General features: G+C 44.5%; 1 long non-coding RNA gene across 2 annotated transcripts; it reads left to right on the forward strand.

Moving 5' to 3' along the window:
- Nucleotides 1-219: 219 nt before the first annotated feature.
- Nucleotides 220-25,389, forward strand: LOC123369866. Of its 2 annotated transcripts, XR_006579163.1 has the most exons (4): nucleotides 220-318; nucleotides 2,473-2,558; nucleotides 18,943-19,125; nucleotides 25,207-25,389. It is a non-coding gene; the product is annotated as an uncharacterized LOC123369866 (long non-coding RNA). The 2 variants fall into 2 exon arrangements; XR_006579164.1 differs by lacking the exons at nucleotides 220-318; nucleotides 2,473-2,558 and adding an exon at nucleotides 18,199-18,383.
- Nucleotides 25,390-26,218: the final 829 nt, after the last annotated feature.

Below are 26,218 nucleotides of genomic sequence, written 5' to 3' on the forward strand. Positions count from 1 at the left end.
AGGGCCTCCATGTGCACACTATTTACTGAGTCATGACAGGCCATAAACATTTGCATATGGATCCTCAGCCCAGAAAAAGTTAACCACTGGATTAGATCTTTGGCTTCATCTGCCGATTCTGCCATAGTATTTGCTATATTAGGGGGTACAAGTTAGCATATCCTTTCTTTCTTTTTCCCATTAAGGTAATAAGAGGGAACACTAATATTAGTCTTGTCTTCTAGGAAAACCATGTAAACCACTAGAACTAGAAAATGGCAGAGTTGATTTGACCGATCTCCGGTTTGCTGCAACAGCAACCTTCTCCTGTAATGAAGGGTGAGTGGCAAGGTGCTTCTTCTGACTAATTAACAGAACCTAGATTGGTGTAAAACTGCTGGTGAAGTCTGGCAAAATAAGACTAGACAGCCTGCTTAACTTCAAGAACATGAGTGAGTGGTGTGCTATACATCTTGGCCATGGGCTGGGCCCTTGTTAAGAATTACACCTGTGATTTTCAAAGGAGTTGAAGGACACTAGCCACACATTAATGGTGGCTCTTCAGAGGGAGATGGGTACTTAACTCGCTCAGGTGCTTTTGGAAATCCCAGCCTAAACCTTCAACAGGTCATCATGAGTCCTAAGGGAAAGCCCCACCTGAAGGGTAATGTGACACTTGCTGATCAGTGCCATCTCTGCCGTGTTACAGGGACTGTTATTGGTCAGTCCTAGCATCTTGAATCGGTGCTGAGATTGTGGGACAGAATATTGCCCATAAAAGGCAGCTCCGGCTAGAAGCAGCTTTCTTCCTACTCTACCACAGCAAATATTTGCATGTCCCTTTGTTATAGCTGTCAATAGTTATCAGGGTAGTGTCAGGTTAAGTTGTTGCTTTTGTCCATATGGGTTATGTGACAAGCCTTGGGGAATCATAAATGGGTTGTGGCCTGATTCCACTGAGCAGGTGCTTTCTGAGTATTGAGATGACTGAATAGATTGCATTGTATGGGGACCAAAAAACACAGCCAACAAGTGCAGGGTTTTTTTCCCAGTGTATCACAACCCCTGCTGCCAGGTCAAGCCCTCTAAAGTTAAGCCATCTGGGAAGAGGAGTCAGATGTCACTAGGTGGAAGCTGACCCCCAGTCTGAGTGAGGAGAGATGGTGGGGGAGGTAACTCCCTGATGGTGGCTGGTTTGCCGAACCCCATGCAAGTTAAATGCCTTTTTCTGTGGATTCGTTGTCAGCCTGCCTTCTGGGTGAAGTAGGTTGATCCACAGTTGAAGGATTTGTGTAGGCAGGGTTTCCTTGCAGTAGCCTACATGGACTGAAGGCCTTGGATTTGTGCAGGCCCATGAGTTCAGGGTTAGGTCTTGAGCAGTTAAGATGCTCCAGTTTGAATATGGAAGGGGGATGGGGTCAGGTGGGTGACAGCTCAGGGCAGCTGACTTCTCCCCATTGCTTCTTTCAGGATGGGTTGTCTTTAGGTCTGACTTTTATTTTACAAAACATTGCTGGGGAGGAAAGGTAAGGGGAGCTGCTTAAGCTGAGTCATTGACAACTGGGGTAACACCTGGGCATTCAGAGAAGAGGTGTCTAGTACTGCTGCAGATAAAAACATAGTAATTCTAAGGTGTAGAATGGCGGCAGCTCACATTTCAAACACTCTCCTACATCTTTAGAAACATCAGATAAGGCACAGCCTCCTACCCAGCAAGGCCAAACCCTTTTTCCACATGAAAGCACCATGAGCAGACCAGTCGTGTCTAAAATAACATGATTTCCTGGGCATTTATTAAATTCTATAGCAGGGATGATTAGAGCCCTCTTCCACCTGTTACAAGTAGTAAGGAATGCAAATATTTATCTCCAGGTTAGAAGAAGGATCATTTGTTCCCCTTTGTAGATAATTAACAAACATTCCCAAGCATCTGACTAGTGTAGACAAGAAGTGAGGGCACTCTCTTGTTAACAGTTTATAGCTCTAGATTGCCTTTAATTACTTGTTGTTCCTTGGTCCTATAGTGTTAGATCAGGGGTTGGCAACCTTTGAGAAGTGGTGTGCCGAGTCTTCATTTATTCACTCTAATTTAAGGTTTTGCGTGCCAATAATACATGTTAACCTTTTTAGAAGGTCTTTTTCTATGTCTATACTATATAACTAAACTATTGTTGTATGTAAAGTAAATAAGGTTTCAGAATGTTTAAGAAGCTTCATTTAAAATTAAAGTAAAATGCAGAGCCCCTGGATTGGTGGCCAGGACCTGGGCAGTGTGAGTGCCACTGAAAATCAGCTTGCATGCCACCTTCAGCACCCGTGCCATAGTTGCCTACCCCTGTGTTAGACATATCATGTTTTAAAGCAGAGATGACCCTGGTGACGGTCAATCATTTGTCTCCACCTACTGGCATAAAGAAACCATGTTCCATCTTTCTGAACTGTAACCTAGTTCTTTCCTTACTTCAGTAACAAACTTGAACCTTTTTTCTTTAGTTACAAAATAATTGGACCGACTTCTGCCCAATGTGTGATTGCAGGAAATGGAGTTGATTGGGATAAGGAGGTTCCACTTTGCCAAGGTAAACTAATTTTAATGATTTTAAGAACAGTTCACATCTGGTGATGATGCAGCATAGCTGGTGCTTCAGAGGAGTCTCTGTTCTTATCTTTCAATCCAAATAAGAGTAAAACTTGAGGACATATGTTTGGTTGGGGAGAGAATGAAATCCTAATGTGGTTCACTGTGGTGTTTGGATGACTCCTATAGAATCAAAGTCCCTTCTAGATTGTTTACCTGGCACGGTTTAATATTCAGAATCCAACATGGCTCATGGCTCTTCATTATTGTATCTGTGTAATCCTGCTGTTCGCTAAGTAAAAGGCATGATGATGAATATAAGAGTGGCTGTACTGGGTCAGACCAAAGGTCCATCTAGCCCAGTATCCTGTCTACCGACAGTGGCCAATGCCAGGTGCCCCAGAGGGAGTGAAACTAACAGGTAATGATCAAGTGATCTCTGTCCTGCCATCCATCTCCACCCTCTGACAAACAGAGGCTAGGGACACCATTCCTTACCCATCCCGGCTAATGGCCACTAATGGACTTAACCTCCATTAATTTATCCAGTTCTCTTGCAAACGCTGTTATAGTCCTAGCCTTCAAATGACTTCAAGAAGTCTTGGCCCTTCCCAAACCTGATGACCCACTTAATGGTAGACTTGTTGTTCTAACAGACTTCATGTTTGGTGTAACAATAAACTTCATCTGTGAAGAGGGGTGAGTAATGGGCAGCTTGTGCTGATAGATTTATAGTTTTTTAATTCCCAAAGGGACCATTATGATTATCTAGTCTGACCTCCTGTATAACACAGCCCAGAACATTTCATCCACTGATGCCTGCATCAAGCCCATATTTGTATTTGAGCTAGAATATTTTTAGAAAATTCCAATCTTGATTTGGAGATTTCACCACATCCCTAGGTAGGTTGCTCGAATATTTATTTACCTCCATTGTTAAATTCAGACTACACACAAAGCAAAAATTATCTCATTTCAGCTTCCAGCTGTTGTATCTTTTTATGCCTTTTTCTGCTAAATTAAAGAGGCCTCTTTGAAATCTTCTAACCCTACAGGTACTTACAGACCGTCCATGATTAAGTCATCTCTTAACCGTCTCTTTGAAAAGCTAAATAGATTGAGCTTCCTCCAGATTTTCCCAGCCTCAAATCATTCTTGTAACCTTTTTCTGAACGCTTCCCAATTTAATATCTTCGTTTGAAGTTTGAATAGCTGAATTGGATTCAGTATTTTTGTGGTAGTCTCACGGCTGCTGTATATAAAGGTAATACCACCTCCTGACTCGTACATGGATACACCAGCATGGGACAATTCAGAATTGCATTAGCCCTATTAGCCACAGCATCTCACTAGAAGCTCATGTTCACTTGTTTATCCACCGCAACCCCCAAGTCCTTTTTCAGAACGACTGCTTTCCAGGATAGTCTTCCCATTCTGTGTGACTGGTGTTCTTTTTCCCCTAGACCTAAACCTTTGTATTTAGCCGTATTAAAACGCATGGGGTTCAGATGAGCCCAGTTTACCAAGCAATCCAGATAACTCTGTAAAACTAACCTGGCCTTATTGTAATTTACCATTGCACCAATCAGTTATCTGCCAAGAGCTACTGCCTGCTTCCTTGGTCTGCCCATGCTCTGTGTTCCAACCCCTCCCTCAGGCAAGGAGCCAGGAAGCTAGAAGAGGCAGTTGGTGTCAGTATGGAAGGATGAAGTGACATCAGGGGCGGATCTATGTATTTTGCCGCCCCAAGCATGGGAGTCAGGCAGCCTTTGGAGGCATGCGGATTCGGTGGCATGCCTGTGGGAGGTCCGCCGGTCCCACAGCTTTGGCATACCTGCCGCCTAATTGCCGCTGAAGCCACGAGACCGGCGGACCTCCCGCAGGCATGCTGCCAAAGGCTGCCTGACTGCCGCCCTCACGGCAACTGGCAGGCCACCACCCCACATGGCTTGCCGCCCCAGGCACACGCTTGGAGCACTGGTGCCTGGAGCCGCCCCTGAGTGACATGGAATCTTGGAAAAGCTCCATGTGGGGGGAGAGGCTGGCAACATGAGACTGACCCCTCACATGGAGGGGAGAGCCGGACAAGGTGTTCTGCTTCTCAAAGGGAGAAGCCGTGCCAAGATAGAGGATGGAGCATCGCTTGGAGCTGGGTGGGGAAGGGGAGGAGGACAGAGTGGGGTTTATTCAGCTTCTGTCCTCGCTTAGTCCTCAGAAGAATACTGGAGCTGATTGACAAAAACTTTGTTGAAAAAATTTCAAAGTCCTTTTTTGAAAAAGCAAATTGTTTTGAGAAAAATGGTCAACGTTATTAAGTTTTATTTTCCATGTCAGTTTTTCCCCAAAACTTATATCAATGTTATTGAAATGGCCAAGAAACTTACTGAAAACTCTGTTTTATGGGTGCTTTTTTAAAAAATTGATCATATAATAGAATCATAGAATCTCAGGGTTGGAAGGGACCTCAGGAGGTCATCTCGTCCAACCCCCTGCTCAAAGCAGGACCAAACCCAACTAAATCATCCCAGCCAGGGCTTTGCCAAGCCTGATCTTAAAAACCTCTAAGGAAGGAGATTCCACCACCTCCCTAGGTAACCCATTCCAGTGCTTCACCACCTTCCTAGTGAAAAAGCTTTTCCTAATATCCAACCTAAACCTCCCCCACTGCAACTTGAGACCATTGCTCCTTGTTCTGTCATCAGGTACCACTGAGAACAGTCTAGATCCATCCTCTTTGGAACCCCCTTTTAGGTAGTTGAAAGCAGCTATCAAATCCCCCCCTCATTCTTCTCTTCTGCAGGCTAAACAATCCCAGTTCCCTCCGCCTCTCCTCATAAGTCATGTGCTCCAGCCCCCTAATCATTTTTGTTGCCCTCCGCTGGACTCTTTGCAATTTGTCCACATCCTTCTTGTAGTGTGGGGCCCAACACTGGACACAGTACTCCAGATGGGGCCTCACCAATGTCGAATAGAGGGGAATGATCACGTTCCTCGATCTGTTGGCAATGCCACAACTTATACAGCCCAAAATGCCATTAGCCTTCTTGGCAACAAGAGCACACTGTTGACTCATACCCAGCTTCTCATCCACTGTAACCCCTAGGTCCTTTTCTGCAGAACTGCTTCCTAGCCATTCGGTCCCTAGTCTGTAACAGTGAATGGGATTCTTCTGTCCTAAGTGCAGGAGTCTGCACTTGTCCTTATTGAACCTCATCAGATTTCTTTTGGTCCAATCCTCTAATTTGTCTAGGTCCCTCTGTATCCTATCCCCTACCCTCCAGCGTATCTACCACTTCTCCAAGTTTAGTGTCATTTGCAAACTTGCTGAGAGTGCAGTCCACACCATCCTCCAGATCATAATGAAGATATTGAAAAAAACCGGCCCCAGGACCGACCCTTGAAACTGGCTGCCAGCTCGACATGGAGCCGTTGATCACTACCCATTGAGCCCAACAATCTAGCCAGCTTTCTATTCACCTTATAGTCCATTCATCCAGCCCATACTTCTTTAACTTGCTGGCAAGAATACTGTGGGAGACCGTATCAAAAGCTTTGCTAAAGTCAAGGAATAACACATCCGCTGCTTTCCTCTCATTCACAGACCCAGTTATCGCCTCATAGAAGGCAATTAGGTTAGTCAGGCATGACTTGCTCTTTGTGAATCCATGCTGACTGTTCCTGATCACTTTCCTCTCCTCTAAGTGCTTCAGAATTGATTCCTTGAGGACCTGCCCCATGAATTTTTCCAGGGACTGAGGTGAGGCTGACTGGTTCCTCGGATCCTCCTCCTTCCCTTTTTAAAAGATGGGCACTACATTATGTTTGGTAAGACGTATGTGGGAAATCTAATTTTTTGCTCACTCTAGAAACTATTCCTGTTGAGGTTTCTGCAGGTAAACCAGGAGCATATCTGCCTGTCTTCACAGGAGACCAGATCTGAGTGTCTGTCAGCTCTAAGCACAGCTGGAACTCTGGAGAAATGACATAATGTCCACAAATGATAAGCAACAAGACAGGGCAGTTCCAACATCTCATGCTGCCTAATGGGACCTCTCTTGTCAAAGACTGTACTTATGTGCATGCATGCTCTCTCCCCCTCCCCTCCCAACCCCATATCCCCACAATTGCCTCTGCGTTGCAGGTGGTCATTAATTCAGCAGGTGTAGTTTGATACTTTATCTAGCCTTTTCTTAACTCAAGTAAAGACTAAACCTTGCCTACTAGGTTCTATCAAAACCGATGCCCCAAGGAATTTGAGAACATGGCATCAGACCCACTGATACAGAAAAGCAGAAAAGTAACACTGTTTCAAAAAATAAGTGGTATTTGGGAGGATAGGCAGAAGTGTTCAGACATGACGTCATATTTCTGTAGGTCCCATGTGTATGTGCTTTCAAATCTGTTCATATTCTCCTGATAAATAAATTTCCACAGAAGTACCTTCACTTCGTTTCCCAATGATACTGATGTTCTTTGTAAAGTGCTTTGAGATCTACTGAAGAAGGGCTATGTTTATGTTTGGTTTATGTTTGTTTGGTTGTTTATGTATTGTATAAGTTGTTATACTGCTCTCATCACCATAATATCTGTGTCTTCTAGTATTGCATTAAATAATATGACTATGCATCTGGCATGTGTGGTTTTTTTCCCCCTCTCATCCTCTCTTCAGGAGAGAAGCACGTGGGTTTTAGGTTTTGGGGTTTTTTAAATGTCTTTCATTGAGAAATAATTCTTCTCTACAAGAATGACATAAGATTTCCTAGTTATGTATGTCCTTAAACTTTTATTTTTGCTCTTAGGTAGTTATGACCCACCTTACATTCGTAATACTTTTCAAGATCATTCTAACAGTAACTTGTTTCTGGCTGGGACTGTAGTGAAATACAACTGTGTGGGAGGTTATGAGTTAATCCCTAGAATATCCTCTGCAAGTGTTACCTGTCAAAAAGATTTTACATGCTCTGAACATCAAGAATTTTGTTGGAGTAAGGGTATTAGTCTTTGGTTTAGCTTTCTTTGTTTTAATTGAGCTACAGTATTAACACAAATTTAGGAAGCTCTACTCTATAGTCGGGGGGGGGCGTGTCTTCTGGGAATTCTTCCTTTAACAGTAGGAAGCGTTAATAGTTTACACATTCATGAACAAATCTCTTGCTCCCACCCATGATCTCCATATTACCTTAGGCAGATTATAACCATGGTGGATTCTACGCAAAATTTATTGTAACACAGCAATTGGTGTTTAGAACCCTGCTGAAAATCAAAATTTCCTGCCAACTTCAATTCAAATAGGTACCCAGAAGAAAACTGGAAAGGGTACTCCTCAATCCACGAGGCATGCCTACTAACACTCATGGCAGGAAGAAATGATTTGCTGTGTCTGTCAATGATCTAAAACTTCCACCGAAAACCAGCCTCTTCAAAAATGTGAAGGAAAAGCTGACTTTCTATAGCTAGCAAAATGTTCACCTGCTCCTTGTAAATGAATCTGCAGAATTGTTATTGCTCTGATTTAACACTGTTGGTGGTGGTGTTTCACAGAAATTAGATGTCCATATCCAAACATTCGCAATGGAAGAGTGAGATCTAGAAAAGAAACCTATGTGTATGAGGATGAGATTGGCATTGAATGTGATCCCGGTTACGCCCTCAAAGACAAGAATGGATTGATTAAGTGTGAACGTAATGGTGCATGGCATCCTCCATTACCAATTTGTGAACCAGGTATGTATAAATGATAAAGAACTTTGACATGGTGACCTGCTATCCCTGACCTGCTCCCAAACAATGTAATTGCTGCACAATTTTATATATTATGGTAGCACATGGAGGCCCCAGTGGGGAAAGAGGGCCTCTCCCTTCGCTCCCACACCCACCTCCTCCCTTCTTGCTTCCCCTCTTCTGCCTCTATCACCCTGAACCTCTGTCTCCCCCTTCAGTCCTCCCCTGAAAGATCCTGAGGATTCCGTGTCCTTCTTAGAACACTGACCCTGGTTTCCTGGCCAAATTCCAGCTCTGCCATTGCACTCTGCCTCCCTCTGTTTCTCCTGCAGTTTGAAAAGGATGTGGTGTTTTTCTTCACTTTAGGCCCTCATTCCACAAAGTCCACGAGCACATGCTTAACTCTAAGCACGGGCGTAGTGTTGATTTCAGTGGAGCTACTTCCATGCTTAACGTTAAGCACGTATTTAAGTGCTTTGCTGAATTGGGCTTGGAGAAGTAGCTGCATTTTTCTGGTGGATGAAGTAGATGTGGGTGTAACAGGTTGAACAGTGTGATGGAAATGCAGGGTCATTACAATGACTGACAGGCAGGCCAAATGCTACTGGCACAGAGACATTTCACAAACATTCTTTCTGCTCCCGTTCTCTACCGTTCTTCCATCATGAGGCAAGGACACACCAAAGGAGTCAATGTATGTTGTTAGTGGCACAGAAGGAACAAAGCTGGTGAATGGCACTGCATGAGCTCACTAGTGGGGGGGTGGTGGTGGTGGTGTTATAAGACTTTGGTTCATTCCAGCTCCCCCCCAGTGCATTCCAGGGTACTTGCCAGCGATGTGTCAGCAGATCTCTGGTAAAAGAGGAGAAAAGGAACTGGTGAAGGTTGGGGTCTGCAGTGGGCAGGCTGAGTTTCCTCTGAAGAAATCTGCAGGGAGAATAGATGTATGAGTGCCCATGACAGACCCCATTGTTTGAGTCTTGTTAAGTACACACAGCACTGCATAAACACACACAAAACAAGATCCCTGTGCTTGTAGCTGGACTGGCTTTGTGACCCCCCCTGACTCTATCCATTTCAAAAAGTGGTTGGAGGATACCACTATTTTCCTTCCACCCAAAGAAGGCATCACCCTACTCAGTTATTAGCCAGCTTCAATTTCACACACACACTTTTTCTTGGTGTCCATCCATTACCCTTCTTTGAATGGTTTTAGTTCTTTAAATTAATATGACTGAATTGCACATTACAGATTCATCTCTGTTTTAAGGGGCTGTTACAGTTTGCAAACCCATTTATATAAATGGTGAAGAACTCTGATAGTGACCTCTCATCCCTGATTTTGAAAGGAACATCTAACAGTCAGAGTGTAATTGCCGTGTACTTGTATATTTATATTACGGTAGCACACAACAGACTCAGTCAGGATCAAAGTTCCTATTGTGCTGGGTGTGCAACCTAGGGGGAAGTATTTCTTCCGCTCTACTCCATGCTGATTAGGTTTAAACTGGAGTGTTCTGGGTGCCACTTTTCAGGAAAGACTAATTGGAAAAAGTCCAGAGAAGATCAACAAAAATGAGTAAAGGTCTAGAAAGCATGACTTATGTGGGAAGATTGAAATAATTAGGTTTGTTTTAGTCTGGAGAAGAGAAGACTGAACGGGGACATATGTTTTCAAGTACATAAAAGATGGAGGAGTGAGAAAAAATGTTCTCGTTAACTTCTGAGGATAGGACAAGAAGCAATGGGCTTAAATTGCAGCAAGGGCGGTTTAGGTTGGACATGATATTAGGAAAAACTTCCTAACTGTCAGGCTGGTTAAGCAATGGATTAAATTGACTAGGGAGGTTGTGAAATCTCTATTGGAGATTTTTAAGAGCAGTTTAGAGAAACACCTCCCAGGGTTTGTCTAGATAATACTCAGTCCTGCTATGAGTGCAGGGGACTGGACTAGATGACCTCTCAAGGTGCCTTCCAGTCCTACACTTCTATGTGGGGTACATTCTTCCCGACCTAAATGACTGATGTCCTGGCAGTGTGATATCTATGATGGGCAATTTTGTCTTCTCTGTGTCCATTGGCATGCTCAAGTAGTACCAGAAGGTGCACATAAGTGAGTATTGTCTGTGGGCCTTTACTCCCTAATGACAGTAACAAAATTAAGAACATGGTACACAGACTGGACAGATTGCCTTCTAGTTTTACTACTTCTGCTAGGCACCTCTATAGAAGTTCTCACAGATGTTGTAGATAGAATTAGGCAAATTCACCCCAGCTGCAGTGCAGAGCTCATCTGGTGAATTTCCTGGTGTTTGTGGATCTTCATGGAATGAAGTATTCCCCTGCTACAGGATTTAGTTTGATTGTAGAATAGAATCCTATAAAGATTCACCACCTCCTTCAATTTTGTACACTTGCATTAGCTACTTTTTAATCAAATTTTCCAGATTACTTGAGTGTCTTCCACAATTCTACCTCTATCGCTTTGGAAGCAGAAAATCAATCCACAAGGACAAAGCATGTCCTGGTGCAGGCTTGGATGGAACCTTCTCCCAACTCTTGTAGATATGTAATTCACTTTCCAGTTGCTGTGGTAACATATAGACTAATGACTCCCACCTATCTGCAATTTTCTCATTTACTGTGAGACTAAGATTGTGTAATATGTCTCTATCTCCCACTTCTACAGTAGACATGATCACTGTGGCGTACCATCACCACTTGTTTGACAACTGATTTTTCTCTGTTTTCTTAGTAGCTAAATTATATGAAGAGCAAAGTCTGCATCTCAGGTCCTTCACATGCTGCTGACAGGTTACCGCCCCTTGCCTTTGCGGTTGGATTTCAAAGTACAAATCAGTTGATAGCAAAGGATGCCTGCCAAGCATAGAAAGTATGGGGTCTCTCCCATTGCATCATTCTTAGCACAATTACATACCAATCCTTTAACTAGCACCTATACCTGAGGAAGATCCTTTTGTCCTTTCCTGCAGGTTAGTGTTTACCCCACCTAGAATATCTGCTTGCCAGCAACAGATTTATTAAACTGTATTGGGAGAATTTTCAGTCTCCCATAAAGTCTCCCAGGCTTTATATCTATTCTTCATTAGTCAGCATTTAAAGAAGGCTGTTTATTGGAGTTAGTGCCTGGACTATATGTCCGTACAAATAAATGCTTTTTGCAGTTCAGATTTCTTGAAGATAAATATGCTCTATTCCTTTAAGGACGAGCCCTGAGTTAAACAGGCTTCTGCAGAAAGATTGCCCTGGATTAAGGGAGCTATGATGGGGGAGAGCCTCCACAGTGCCCTGGTTCCCCCAGAGACCAGACAACATTGCCCCAAGTGTAGATGGTGCTGGGTGAGGCAGAGGGTGGCTGGGATGCCCAGAGGATACAATGATTCTGTGCCTCCCTTAGCAGCCAGCTTCACTGTGACCATTCTAAAGATCCCATCACAGATTAAAGTTGCCATCCCCCAACTCAACCATTGAGTGGGAGCAGTGGTAAAAATGCTTCTGGCAGCTGTGTCAGTGTTGGGGCAGTTCTCAAAACACTGAGCACATGAAAAGAGAATTTTAAGCATCCATGAATTTTCAAAAAGCCAGAGATATGATCAGAGAGACCGGAGGGTGAGGTAATATCTGTTGTTGGAGTTATTAGTTACTTGAGCATATTCAGAGCTGTAGGCCTATTTCAACAGGCAGCACTACTACTGCTTTTCACATCACTCTGGCTACTGTGAGAAACATGTGAAAATCCCAGAACAGTGTCAGATTAAAACTAACCACTATGAAAAATTACATAGCCTGCTAGAACCAGCTCTGACCCCTTCTTTCACCCTAAACAGTCGTCGTCCTCACCAGTTCGAGAGGGATGGACATATGGGGAAAGGATGGCTCATTATACTAGGAGGGTGGTGTGGTGGGAAAGTTCAGTAGCTAGTGGAGATGGGTGAGGGGGACTCCAGAAGAGTTTCACTACTTGGAGGAGGCTTGGCATGTTTGTTCAGGGGGTTCTGGCAGAAGTCAGTGGCTGCAGAGGGGGTTCAGATTTTGGTCGTGCATATGTAGCAGGGCCAGTGTAATGACTCAGCCATGCAGGAGAAACCCCACTGTTGAAGTTGGTAGGAGCTGCAGGCCTTCAGTACTTCTCAGTGTCTGGTTGAAATTCTCAGTAATTCAATGCAGTTATTCAGTGTCATGAGCATGTGAACAACAATCCATGCATCTGACGAAGTGGGTATTCACCCACGAAAACTCATGCTCCAATACGTCTGTTAGTCTATAAGGTGCCACAGGACTCTCTGCTGCTTTTACAGATCCAGACTAGCACGGTTACCCCTCTGATACTTAACAATCCATGGGGTCCCTACAGGTCAAAGACATTTTAAGAGTGTTCTGCATGTTGTTGATTTTATCTTCGCTCTCCCAATGCCATGGGTATGATGCTAACTCCCAGCCAGAAACTAACAAAGTGCAGGCAGATTGTCAGAGATATTAGAGATTGGTGCCTCTCCAAGCACCTTTTTTTTTTTTTTTTTTTTTTGAAATGTGGCGTCAGGAAACCCCACAATATTTATGCTGCCTCCCCACTTTTTTAAAGAGATTTCCCATTCTGTATCAATTCTGTATTTTCCCCTTTTATTCTAGCTTGTGAGCCACCTGCACGCATTGCTAATGGACGGGACAACCGCAGCAGGAAAAACGTTTTCCTTGTTGGCTCAAGTGTGAGCTACTCCTGTGACAATGGTTGGTCACTTGTTGGAGTATCCTCCATTCGATGTACAGCTGGTGATCAGGGAACTCCACGCTGGGATCCACCTGTCCCTGAGTGCAAAGGTGATTCATTTCTTCATCACACTAGAATGACTGAGATTATAGAAGGGTGGCGGGCACATTGCAATGACCTGGGGGCTCTTTAACATCTTAGCCCTTAAATACTGAAAAGATGTAGAGTCATGGGCCAACTCACTGCAGATTCCTCCTTTGCAGCAGACCAAACGCTCTCAGCTGGGATGCCCACTGATGCGTTCTCTCTGCCCTGGCACTTGTACGCATGATCTGCCCTGACCTATGCCGTAACTTGTGCTTGATCCTCCCATTCCAAGCTTCTTGAATTCCTCCCTCAGACACACCCCTCACCTGAACTATCTCTTGGTTTGTGGTTCCCAATCCAGCTGTCCTGATGGTGGCACTTTTAATGTAGAACCCACTCTGTGTGTGTGGTGTCAGTATGTTTGTGCGGACAATCTGAATCCAAGTTGGAAAGACTGCAGTGGCTTGATTTAGCAGCAGGAAGCTGGGGTGGAGGCAGCTAGCTGCATGCTAATGCACTGGCCACTCCATTGCCCCATCTGCAGTATTCCCATAATCCCCAGGGAGATCTGCCAGCAGTCCCAATGTCACTGTGACTTGGGTACGGGGAGAAATTATTTGCCACATCTGCCCCTGGAAATAGAACTTTCTTGGAATGCATTGTTGAGAAAATCTGCTGCTGTTCTATAGCCATGGCCATGTGTTCTCAAAGTGTTGGGATTGCATAGAACAAACTTGGGACGCCGCTTGTTCAGTGAAAGCCCCTGGCAGGCCGGGCTGGTTTGTTTACATGCCGCGTCCGCAGGTTCGGCCGCTCGCAGCTCCCACTGGCCGCAATTTGCCGCTCAGAGCGGCATAAGAGTGTCTATGGGATGAGTTAGTGTGGAATTAGCTATTGCCCTTTTAATTCACAGCTTTGCTATTTCACCCTAATTTTCCCATAAATTTCCCATGCAGACAAACCCTTTGTATGAACAAAAACATCTTAAACTCTTTGTTGGTGTTTCTCAGTCTCCTCATTCTCTGAACCTGGTGATTGAAAATGGAGAACAGATCTCTGTACATGAAACTGAATATACAAATGGAAACAGTGTTGTTTCAATGTGAATCTGGCTACATCTTCAAAGGCAGCGAGTCGATCGAATGCCAGGCCAATGGGACGTAGAATCATAGAATATTAGAATTGGAAGAGACCTCAGGAGGTCATCTAGTCCAATCCCCTGCTCAAAGCCCCCTAATCATTTTCATTGCCCTCCGCTGGACTCTTTCCAACTTGTCCACATCCCTTCTGTAGGTGGCGACCAAACTGGGCTCAGTACTCCAGGTGTGGCCTCACCAGTGTCAATTAGAGGGGAATAATCACATCCCTCAATCTGCTGGCAATGCTCCGACTAGTACAGCCCAATATGACATTGGCCTTCTTGGCACCAAGGGCACAGTGCTGACTCGTATCCAGCTTCTGGTCCACTGTAATCCCCAGGTCCTTTTCTGCAGAACTGCTGCTTAGCCAGCTGGTCCCCAGCCTGTAGTAGTGCATGGGATTCTTCCTTCCTAAGTACAGGACTCTGCACTTGTCCTTGTTGAACCTCATCAGATTTCTTTTGGCCCAATCTCCAATTTGTCTAGGTCACTCTGGACCCTATCCCTACCTTCCAGTATATCTACCTCTTCTCCCCCGCCCATTAATGTCATCCACAAACTTGCTGAGGGTGCAATTAATCCCATCATCCAGATCATTAATAAAGATGTTTGAACAAAATCCTCCAGTGCCATCTTGTATTAAGGGTAAATATAAACATAACTAAAGCATCCTGCTGAGTTAAAAATAGACTCCTATTAAAACCTAGAAATGGCATCAGAGAAGATGCAAACCCATCAGATCTGTTTCTAGGTGGAGTCTATTAGAAAGATCCCACAGGGCAATGACTCATAAAGGCCTTTTTCCTCCCTGCCTTCTATCAAATGACCTCGTCCATCTTGTGGGGGAGATGGATCTGTTCCCTATAGACTAATCTCCAGGGCTTTTTCTAATCAAGACTTAAATATGCCAATCAATAGAGCTTCACATCCCTTTTCTTAAGAGACTATTCAAGAGTCTCTTAGATCTCACTCTCAAGAGGCTTCTTCCTAGCGTTCAGCCTAAAACTTCCTTTTCTTAATTTCCTCCTATTAGTCCTAGCTCAGCCCCCTTATAATGTCCTCAACAACTCTCCCCCTTCACGGGTACGGGTGGGCAGCAGGGGTGGAGTAGTGATTACACTGTGATGGAGACTGTCAGGGTTCCCTCTCCACTGTGAACTTTAGGGTACAGACGTGGGGACCCACATGAAGACCCCCCTAAACTTATTTCTACCATCTTAAGTTAAAAACTCCCCTATTCCTTGGATGAAGTAATGCTGCCACCACCAAGTGATTTAAACAAGCATTTAGGGAGGGCCACTTGGGGGGGATATTTGGGGAAGGTAGGGTTCTATGCCCCTACACCTCCTTTCCTGGGGAGGCTTGAGAATAGTATCTTCACAAATTGGTACAGGTGAGCACAGACCAAAACCCTTTGATTTTATATCGTTTTAAGATCCATCAGGTTCTTAAAGAAGAATTTTAATTAAAGAAAAGGTAGAAGAATTACCTCTGTAAAATCGGGATGGTAAGTACTTTACAGAATAACAAGACTCAAGAACATAGAGGATCTCCCCTCTAGGCAAAACCTTAAAGTTACAAATCCAGGGATAAACCTCCCTCTAGATAAGGAAAATCGCAAGCTAACGCATTCCCTTATTATTACTTACTAATTCTAATTGAGTTGGATTGCTTGTCTTCTTGATCTGTGTGCTTGCCGGAGACAGAACAGACAGACCAAGATCAGACAAAACAAAGCCTTCCCCCCCCCTCCTCAGATTTGAAAGTATCTTGTCCCTTTATTGGTCCATTTGGTCAGGTGCCAGCTAGGTTACCTGAGCTTCTTAACCCTTCACAGGTAAAAGGATTTGGTGCCACTGGCCAGGAGGGATTTTATAGTACTGTATAGAGAAAGGTGGTTATGACAGAGATGTTGTGGGATGGTTCAGAAGTGGGACTGAGGCACTTGTTGGGGAACTCAGGGACGGTTGGTAGGTTGCAGGAAGGTTCGGATGTTTGCCTCGGTGATCCTGGAAGGACTGAGCACCGTAGGAGGGTGGTTTGGCTAATTTACTGCCATGGGGCTTGATCCATCCTTAACGAGAATTTACCTTCTACACATTAAACAGCAAGTGCTGGATTCTTCTGTCACTTCTCTGGCTTCCCTGAAGCCACTCCTGGTTCTCAGTGGAGTAAATGAGAGGGCAATCAGGCCTTACATTTGTCTATCTAAGGTGTTTGTACAGTGCCAGTCACTGTGGTATCTTTGACGTCCTGCAGGATGAAAGTCACTATAGAAGCGTAAGACGATGTTGAGGACCAAGTTCTGCTCTTGGTTCCACTAGTATAAATCTGGGGTAACTCCACTGACTTCCATGTACTTCTCCCTCACTGCAGAGGAGGCAAATTCTGCAATAGACCAAAGAGGCTATTTTATAAAAGGCCACAAGTGCCTGGGAGTGAACTGCACGTTCACAGTTGTCCCAAGACTGCCAATAAAACTTCCTTAAATTAACCAACAAAGCGCCTGTGCTCTGCTGCTCCACATGTGGACTTTCAGCTGCCGATGCCTCTATGAAATGCCCATGATACACAGTACTGGGTGGGATTTCACTCTCGCCCTTTTCATGTTGAACTCATGATGTTTGTTTCGAGAGAGAGAGAGAGATGCACTGGGGGTTTGGTGTTGACTCAATGCAATTATTCAGTGTCATGAGCATGTGAGCAATGATCCCTGGGTCCTCTACAGGTCAAAGAGCCATTTTAAGAGTGTTTTGCATGTTGCTATTTTTATCTTTGCTCTCCCAAAGAGCCATGGGTATGATGCTAATTCACAGCCAGAAACTAACAAAGAGCTGGCAGATTGTCAGAGGTATTAAACATTGGTGCCTCTCCAAGCACCTTTTTTTTGGAAATGTCGTGTCAGGAAACCCCACAGTATTTCTGCTGCTTCCCTTCTTTTAGGAGATTTCCCGTTCTGTATCAATACTGTATTTTTCCCCTTTTATTCTAGCATGTGAGCCACCTGCACGTATCTCTAATGGACGGGACAACCGCGGCTGGGAAAACATTTTCCTTGTTGGATCAAGTATGACCTACGACTGTGACCGAGGTTGGTCACTTGTTGGAGTATCCTCCAACAAGTATATGTATAGCTGGTGATGGGGGAACTCTGCGCTGGGATGCACCAGTCCCTGAGTGCAAAGGTGATTCATTTCTTCATCGCACTAGAATGACTGAGATTAGAAAAGGATGGAGGGCACATTGCAATGACCTGGGGGCTATTTAACATCTTAGCCCTTAAGTGTTGACAATATGTAGAGCCATGGGCCATCTTACTGCAGACTCAATGGCTATAGAAGGGGTTCAGATCTGGAATTTGGTGCACATTTAGCAGGGGCAGTTTAATGACTCAGGGAGCCATGCAGGAGGACCCTACTGTTGAAATTGATGGGAGCTGCAGTCCTTCTGTACTTCTCAGGGTCTGGCTGTAATTCTCAGTAATTCAGTGCAATTACTCAGTGTCATCAGCATGTGAACAACAATCCATGGGGCCTCTACAGGTCAAAGAGCCGTTTTAAGAGTGTTCTGCATGTTGTTGTTTTTATCTTTGCTCTCCCAAATGCCATGGGTATGATGCTGATTCACAGCCAGAAACTAACAAAGTGCTGGCAGATTGTCAGAAGTATTGGAGACTGGCACCTCTCCAAGCACTTTTTTTGGAGCTGTAGTGTTGTTTGTTTATTGTATAAGTTCTTATACTGCTCTCATCACCATAATATCTGAGTCTTCCAGTACTGAATTAAATAATGTGACTCTCTGCACCTGGCATGTGTGGTTTTTTCCTTTCTTCAGGAGAGAAGCATGTGATTAGGTTTTGGGGTTTTTTAAATGTCTTTCATGTCACATTCTTGTAGAGAAGAATTACTTTTCAATAAGATTTCCTGGTTATATATGTCCTTAAACTTCTATTTTGACTTAGGTAGCTGTGATGACCCACCTTACATTCGTAATACTTTTCGAGATCATTCTAACAGCAACTTGTTTCCGGCTGGGACTGTAGTGAAATCCAACTGTGTGGGAGGTTATGAGTTAATCCCTGGAATATCCTCTGCAAGTGTTACCTGTCAAAAAGATTTTACATGGTCTGAACATCAAGAATTTTGTCGGAGTAAGCATATTAGTCTTTGGTTTAGCTTTCTTTGTTTTAATTGAGCTACAGAATTAACACAAATTTAGGAAGCTCTACTCTATAGTCAGGGTGTGTGTCTTCTGGGAATTCTTACTTTAACAGTAGGAAGCTGGTCATAGTTAATAGTTTACACATTCATGAACAAATCTCTTGCTCCCACCCATGATCCCCATATTATTAGGCAGATTATAACCATGGTGGATTCTTCACAAAATTTATTGTAACACAGCAATCGGTGTTTAGAACCCTTCTGAAAATCAAAATTTCCTGCCACCTTCAATTCAAATAGTTACCCAGAAGAAAACTGGAAAGGGTACTCCTCAATCCACGAGGCACGCCCACTAACACTCATGGCAGGAAGAAATGATTTGCTGTGTCTGTCAATGATCTAAAACTTCCACCGAAAACCAGCCTCTTCAAAAATGTGAAGGAAATGCTGACTTTCTATAGCTAGCAAAATGTTCAGCTGCTCCTTGTAAATGAATCTGCAGAATTGTTTTTGCTCTGATTTAACGGTAGTGGTGGTGGTGTTTCACAGAAATTAGATGTCCATCTCCAGACATTACCAATGGAAAAGCAATACCTAGAAAAGAAACCTATGTGTATGAGGACAAGATTCGCATTGAATGTAATCCCGGTTACGCCCTCAAAGACAAGAATGGATTGATTAAGTGTGAACATAATCATGCATGGCATCCTCCATTACCAATTTGCGAACCGGGTATGTATAAATGATAAAGAAGTCTGACAGGGTGACCTGCTATCCCTGACCTACTCCCAAACAATGTAATTGCTGCATAATTATATATTTATATTATGGTAGCACACGGAGGCCCCAGGGGGGAAAGAGGGCCTCTCCCGTTTCTCCCACACCCACCTCCTCCCTTCTTGCTTCCCCTCTTCTGCCTCTATCACCCTGAACCTCTGTCTTCCCCTTCAGTCCTCCCCTGAAAGATCCTGAGGATCCCATGTCCTTCTTAGAACACTGACTCTGGTTTCCTGGCCAAATTCCAGCTCTGCCATTGCACTCTGCCTCCCTCTGTTTCTCCTGCAGTTTGAAAAGGATGTGGTGTTTTTCTTCACTTTAGGCCCTCATTCCACAAAGTCCACGAGCACATGCTTAACTCTAAGCACGGGCGTAGTGTTGATTTCAGTGGAGCCACTTCCATGCTTAACGTTAAGCACGTATTTAAGTGCTTTGCTGAATTGGGCTTGGAGAAGTAGCTGCATTTTTCTGGTGGATGAAGTAGATGTGGGTGTAACAGGCTGAACAGTGTGATGGAAATGCAGGGTCATTACAATGACTGACAGGCAGGCCAAATGCTACTGGCACAGAGACATTTCACAAACATTCTTTCTGCTCCCGTTCTCTACCGTTCTTCCATCATGAGGCAAGGACACACCAAAGGAGTCAATGTATGTTGTTAGTGGCACAGAAGGAACAAAGCTGGTGAATGGCACTGCATGAGCTCACTAGTGGGGGGGGGGTGGTGGTGTTATAAGACTTTGGTTCATTCCAGCTCCCCCCCAGTTCATTCCAGGGTACTTGCCCAGCAGGCTGTCAGCAGATCTCTGGTAGAAGAGAAGGAACTGGTGAAGGTTGTGTCTGCAGTGGGCAGGCTGAGTTTCCTCTGAAGAAATCTGCAGGGAGAGTAGATGTATGAGTGACCATGACAGACCCCATTGTTTGAGTCTTGTTAAGTACACACAGCACTGCATAACCACACATAAAACAAGATCCCTGTGCTTGTAGCTGGACTGGCTTTGTGACCCCCTGACTCCATCCATTTCAAAAAGTGGTTGGAGGATACCACTATTTTCCTTCCACCCAAAGAAGGCATCACCCTACTCAGTTATTAGCCAGCTTCAATTTCACACACTTTTTTTTTTCTTGATGTCCATCCATTACTCTTCTTTGAATGGTTTTAGTTCTTTAAATTAATATGTCTGAATTGCACATTACAGATTCATCTCTGTTTTAAGGGGCTGTTACAGTTTGCAAACCCATTTATATAAATGGTGAAGAACTCTGATAGAGTGACCTCCCATCTCTGATTTTGAAAGGAACATCTAACACTCAGAGTGTAATTGCTGCGTACTTACATATTTATATTATGGTAGCATACAGCGGATTCAGTCAGGATCAAAGGTCCCATTGCGCTGAGTGTGAAACCTTTGGGGGAAGTATTTCTTCTCCTCTACTCCATGCTGATTAGGTCTAAACTGGAGTATTGTGTCCAGTTCTGGGTGCCACATTTCAGGAAAGACTAATCAGAGAAAGTCCAGAGAAGAGCAACAAAAATGAGTAAAAGTTTAGAAAACATGACTTACGAGGGAAGATTGAAATAATTGGGTTTGCTTAGTCTGGAGAAGAGAAGACTGAGCGGGGACATATGTTTTCAAGTACATAAAAGATGGAGGAGTGAGAAGAAATGTTCTCGTTAACCTCTGAGGATAGGCCAAGAAGCAATGGGCTTAAATTGCAGCAAGGGCGGTTTAGGTTGGACATGATATTAGGAAAAACTTCCTAACTGTCAGGGTGGTTAAGCACTGGAATAAAGGGCATAGGGAGGTTGTGGAATCTATTGGAGATTTTTAAGAGCAGTTTAGAGAAACACCTCCCAGGGTTTGTCTAGATAATACTCGGTCCTGCTATGAGTGCAGGGGACTGGACTAGATGACCTCTCAAGGTCCCTTCCAGTCCTACACTTCTATGTGGGGTACATTCTTCCTGACCTAAATGACTGATGTCTTGGCAGTGTGATATCTATGATGGGCAATTTTTATCTTCTCTGTGTCCATACGCATGCTCAAGTAGTACCAGAAGGTGCACATAAGTGAGTATTGTCTGTGGGCCTTTACTCCCTAATGACAGTAGCAAAATTAAGAACATAGTCCACAGACTGGGCAGATTGCCTTCTAGTTTTACTACTTCTGCTAGGCACCTCTATAGAACTTCTCACAGATGTTGTAGATAGAATTAGGCAAATTCACCCCAGCTGCAGTGCAGAGCTCATCTGGTGAATTTCCTGGTGTTTGTGGATCTTCATAGAATGAAGTATTCCCCTGCTACAGGATTTAGTTTGATTGTAGAATGGAATCATATGAAGATTCACCTCCTTCAATTTTGTACACTTGCATTAGCTACTTTTTAATCAAATTTTCCAGATTACTGGAGTGTCTTCCACAATTCTACCTCCATCACTTTGGAAGTAGAAATGAATCCACAAGGACAAAGCATGTCTCGGTGCAGGGTTGGATGGAACCTTCTCCCAGCTCTGCCTGTACCTTGTAGATTTGTAATTCGCTTTCCAATTGCTGTAGTACCATATAGACTCCCCACTATCTGCAATATTCTCATTTACTGTGGGACTAAGATTGTGTAATATGTCTCTATCTCCCACTTCTACAGTAGACATGATCACTTTGGCATACCATCACCACTTGTTTGCCAACTGATTTTTCTCTGTTTTCTTAGTAGCTAAATTATATGCATAGCAAAGTCTGCATCTCAAGTCCTTCAAATGCTGCTGATAGGTTACCACAGCTTGCCTTTGCTGTTGGATTTCAAAGTACAAATCAGTTGATAGCAAAGGATGCCTGCCAAACATAGAAAGTATGAGGTTTCTCCCATTGCATCATTCTTAGCCCAATTATATACCAATCCTTTAACTAGCAACTGTACCTGACGGAAGATCCTTTTGTCCTTTCCTGCAGGTTAGTGTTTACCCCACCTAGAGTATCTGCTTGTCAGCAACAGATTTATTAAACTGTATTGGGAGAATTTTCAGTCTCCCATAAAGTCTCCCAGTACTTTATAACTATTCTTCATTAGCCAGCATTTAAAGAAGGCTGTTTATTGGAGTTAGTGCCTGGACTATATGTCCGTACAAATAAATGCTTTTTGCAGTTCAGATTTCTTGGAGATAAATATGCTCTCTACCTTTAAGGACTAGCCCTGAGTTAAAAAGGCTTCTGCAGAAAGATTGCCCTGGATTAAGGGAACTATGATGGGAGAAGGCCTTCACAGTGCCCTGTTCCCCCAGTGGTCCAGAGACCAGACAACATTGCCCCAAGTGTAGATGGTGCTGGGTGAGGCAGAGGGTGGCTGGGATGCCCAGAGGATACAACGATTCTGTGCCTCCCTTAGCAGCCAGCTTCACTGTGACCATTATAAAGATCCCATCACAGATTAAAGTTGCCATCCCCCAACTCAACCATTGAGTGGGAGCAGTGGTACAAATGCTTCCGGCACCTGCGTCAGTGTTGGGTCAGTTCTCAAAACACTGAGCACATGAAAAGAGAATTTTAAGCATCCATGAATTTTCAAAAAGCCACAGGCGGGATTAGAGAAACTGGGGGGGTGAGATAATATCTGTTGTTGGAGTTATTAGTTACTTGGGCATTTTCAGAGCTGTAGGCCTATTTCAACGGGCAGCGCTGTTACTGTTTTTTCACGTCACTCTGGCTACCGTCGGAAATACGTGACAATCCCAGAACAGTGTCAGACTAAAACTAACCACTACGAAAAATTACATAGCCTGCTAGAACGAGCTCTGACCCCTTCTTTCACCCTAAACAGTCGTCCTCCTCACCAGCTCGAGAGGGATGGACATATGGGGAAAGGATGACTCATTATACTGGGAGAGTGGTGTGGTGGGAAAATTCAATAGCTAGTGGGGATGGGTGAGGAACCCGGGACTCCAGGAGAGTTTCCTAACTTGGAGGAGGCTTGGCATGTTCGTTCAGGGGGTTCTGGCAGAACTCAGTGGCTGTAGAGGGGGTTCAGATCCAGAATTTGGTGGTGCATATGTAGCAGGGCCAGTTAAATGTCTCAGGGAGCCATGCAGGAGGACCTTAGTGTTGAAGTTGATGGGAGCTGCAGGCCTTCAGTACTTCTCAGGTTCTGGCTGTAATTCTCAGTAATTCAATGCAGTTATTCAGTGTCGTGAGCATGTGAACAACAATCCATGGGGTCCCTACAGGTCAAAGAGACATTTTAAGAGTGTTCTGCAAACACATCAGATCTGTTTCTAGGTGGGGTCTATTAGAAAGAGCCCCACAGGGCATTGATTCACAAAGGACTTTTCCCCCCCGTCTTCTAGCAAATGACCTCGCCCATCTCGGGGGAAGATGGATCTGTTCCCGTATAGACAAATCTCCAGGGCTTTTTCTAATCAAGGCTTAAATATGCCAATCAATAGAGCTTCTCATCCCTTTTCTTAGGAGACTATTCAAGAGTCTCTTAGATCTCACTCTCAAGAGGCTTCTTCCTAGCGTTCAGCCTAAACTTTCCTTTTCTTAATTTCCTCCTATTAGTCCCAGCTCAGCCCCCTTGTAACATCCTTAACAATTCTCCCCCTTCTTCACAGGTACGGGTGGGCAGCGGCGGTGGGATAGCGATTACACTGCGAGGGAGACGTGGTGGGATGGTTCAGCGTGGGACTGAGGCACTTGTTGGGGGACTCAGAGAGGGTGGGTAGGTTGCAGGATGGTTGGGCTGTTTGCCTTGGTGATTCTGGAAGGACTAAGCACCGTAGGAGGGTGGTTTGGCTAATTTACTGACGTGGGGCTTGATCCATCAGCAGCTCCCCTTAAAGAGAATTTACCTACACTTTAAACAGGAAGTGCTGGATTCTTCTGTCACTTCTCTGACTTCCCTGAAGCCACTCCTGTCACTCACTCCACTGAGAACCAGGGTAATCAGGCCTTACATTTATCTGTCTGTGGTGTTCATACTGTGCCAGTCACTGTGGTATCTTTGGCATCCTGCAGGATGAAAGTCACTATAGAAGCGTAAGACACTGTTGAGGACCAAGTTCTGCTCTTGGTTCCACTAGTATAAATCCAGGGTAACTCCACTGACTTCCATGTACTTCTCCCTCACTGCAGAGGAGGCTAATTCTGCGATAGACCAAAGAGGCTATTTTTAAAAAGGCCACAAGTGTGCCTGGGAGTGAACGGCACATTCACAGTTGTCCCAAGACTGCCAATAAGACTTCCTTAAAGGAACCAACAAAGCGCCTGTGCTCTGCTGCTCCACATGTGGACTTTCAGCTGCCGATCCCTCTGAAATGCCCATGATACTCAGTACTGGGTGGGATTTCACTCACGCCCTTTTCATGTTGAACTCATGATGTTTGTTTCTACGGAGAGAGAGATGCATTGTGGGTTTGGTGTTGACTCAATGCAATTATTCAGTGTTGTGAGCATATGAAGAATGATCCATGGGGTCCCTACAGGTCAAAGAGCCATTTTAAGAGTGTTTTGCATGTTGCTGTTTTTATCTTTGCTCTCCCCATGCCATGGGTATGATGCTGATTCACAGCCAGAAACTAACAAAGTGCTGGCAGATTGTCAGAGGTATTAGACACTGGTGTCTCTCCAAGCACCTTTTTTTGGAAATGTAGCATCAGGAAACCCCACGGTGTTTATGCTGCCTCGATTCTTTTAGGAAAGCAGTCAGGAACCTTTCAGAAGTGATGTGCCGAGTTTTCATTCATTCACTTTAATTTAAGGTTTCATGTGCCGGTAATACATGTTAATGTTTTTAGATGGTCTCTTTCTAGAAGTCTATAATATATAACTAAACCATTGTTGTATGTAAGGTAAATAACGCTTTTAAAGTGTTTAAGAAGCGTCATTAAAAATTAAATTAATGCAGAGCCCCACCGGACCAGTAGCCAGGACCTGGGCAGTGTGAGTGCCACCGAAAATTGGCGTGCGTGCCATAAGTTGCCAACCCCTGGCTAAGGAGATTTCCCATTCTGTATCAATGCTGTATTTTGTCCTTGTGATCTAGCTTGTGAGCCACCTGCACGCATCTCTAATGGACGGGACGACCGCGGCTGGAGAAATGTTTTCCTTGTTGGATCAAGTGTGACCTACGACTGTGACCGTGGTTGGTCACTTGTTGGAGTAGCCTCCATTCGATGTACAGCTGGTGATGGGGGAACTCCACGCTGGAATGCACCTGTCCCTCAGTGCAAAGGTGATTCATTTTTTCATCACACTAGAATGACTAAGATGAGAACAGGGTGGAGGGCACGTTGCAATGACCTGGGGGCTATTTAACGTCTTAGCCCTTAAGTATTGACAATATGTAGAGTCATGGGCCAAATCACTGCAGATTCCTCCTTTGCAGCAGATCAAACACTCCCAGCTGGGATGCCCACTGCCAGTGTCCTCTCTGTCCTGGCACTTGTACACATGATCTGCCCTGACCTATGCCGTAACTTGTGCTTGATCCTCCCATTCCAAGCTTCTTGAATTCCTCCCTCAGACACACCCCTCACCTGAACTATCTCTTAGTTTGTGGTTCCCAATCCAGCTGTCCTGATGGGGGCACTTTTAATGTAGAACCCACTCTGTGTGTGTGGTGTCAGTATGTTTGTGCAGACAATCTGAGTCCAAGTTGGAAAGACCCCTGTGGCTTGATTTAGCAGCAGGAAGCTGTGGTGGAGGCAGCTAGCAGCATGTTAATGCACTGGCCACTCCATTGCCCCATCTGCAGTATTCCCATAATCCCTAGGAACATCTGCCAGCAGTCCCAGTGTCACCGTGATTTGAGTGCAGGGAGAAATTATTTGCACATCTGCCCCTGGAAATAGAACTTTCTTGGAATGCACAGTTGAGAATCTGCTGCTGAGTTCTATAGCCATGGCCATGTGTTCTCAAACCGTAGCTAGTGGGAGCTGCGAGCGGCCGAAACTGCGGACGCGGCAGATAAACAAACCGGCGCGGCCCGCCAAGGACTTTCCCTGAACAAGCAGCATCCCAAGTTTGGGGTACTCTGGCATAGAAAATGGATCAAC

The sequence above is a fragment of the Mauremys mutica genome, chromosome 4 (genome assembly GCF_020497125.1).
Source record: "Mauremys mutica isolate MM-2020 ecotype Southern chromosome 4, ASM2049712v1, whole genome shotgun sequence".
NCBI classification, from domain to species: domain Eukaryota; kingdom Metazoa; phylum Chordata; order Testudines; family Geoemydidae; genus Mauremys; species Mauremys mutica.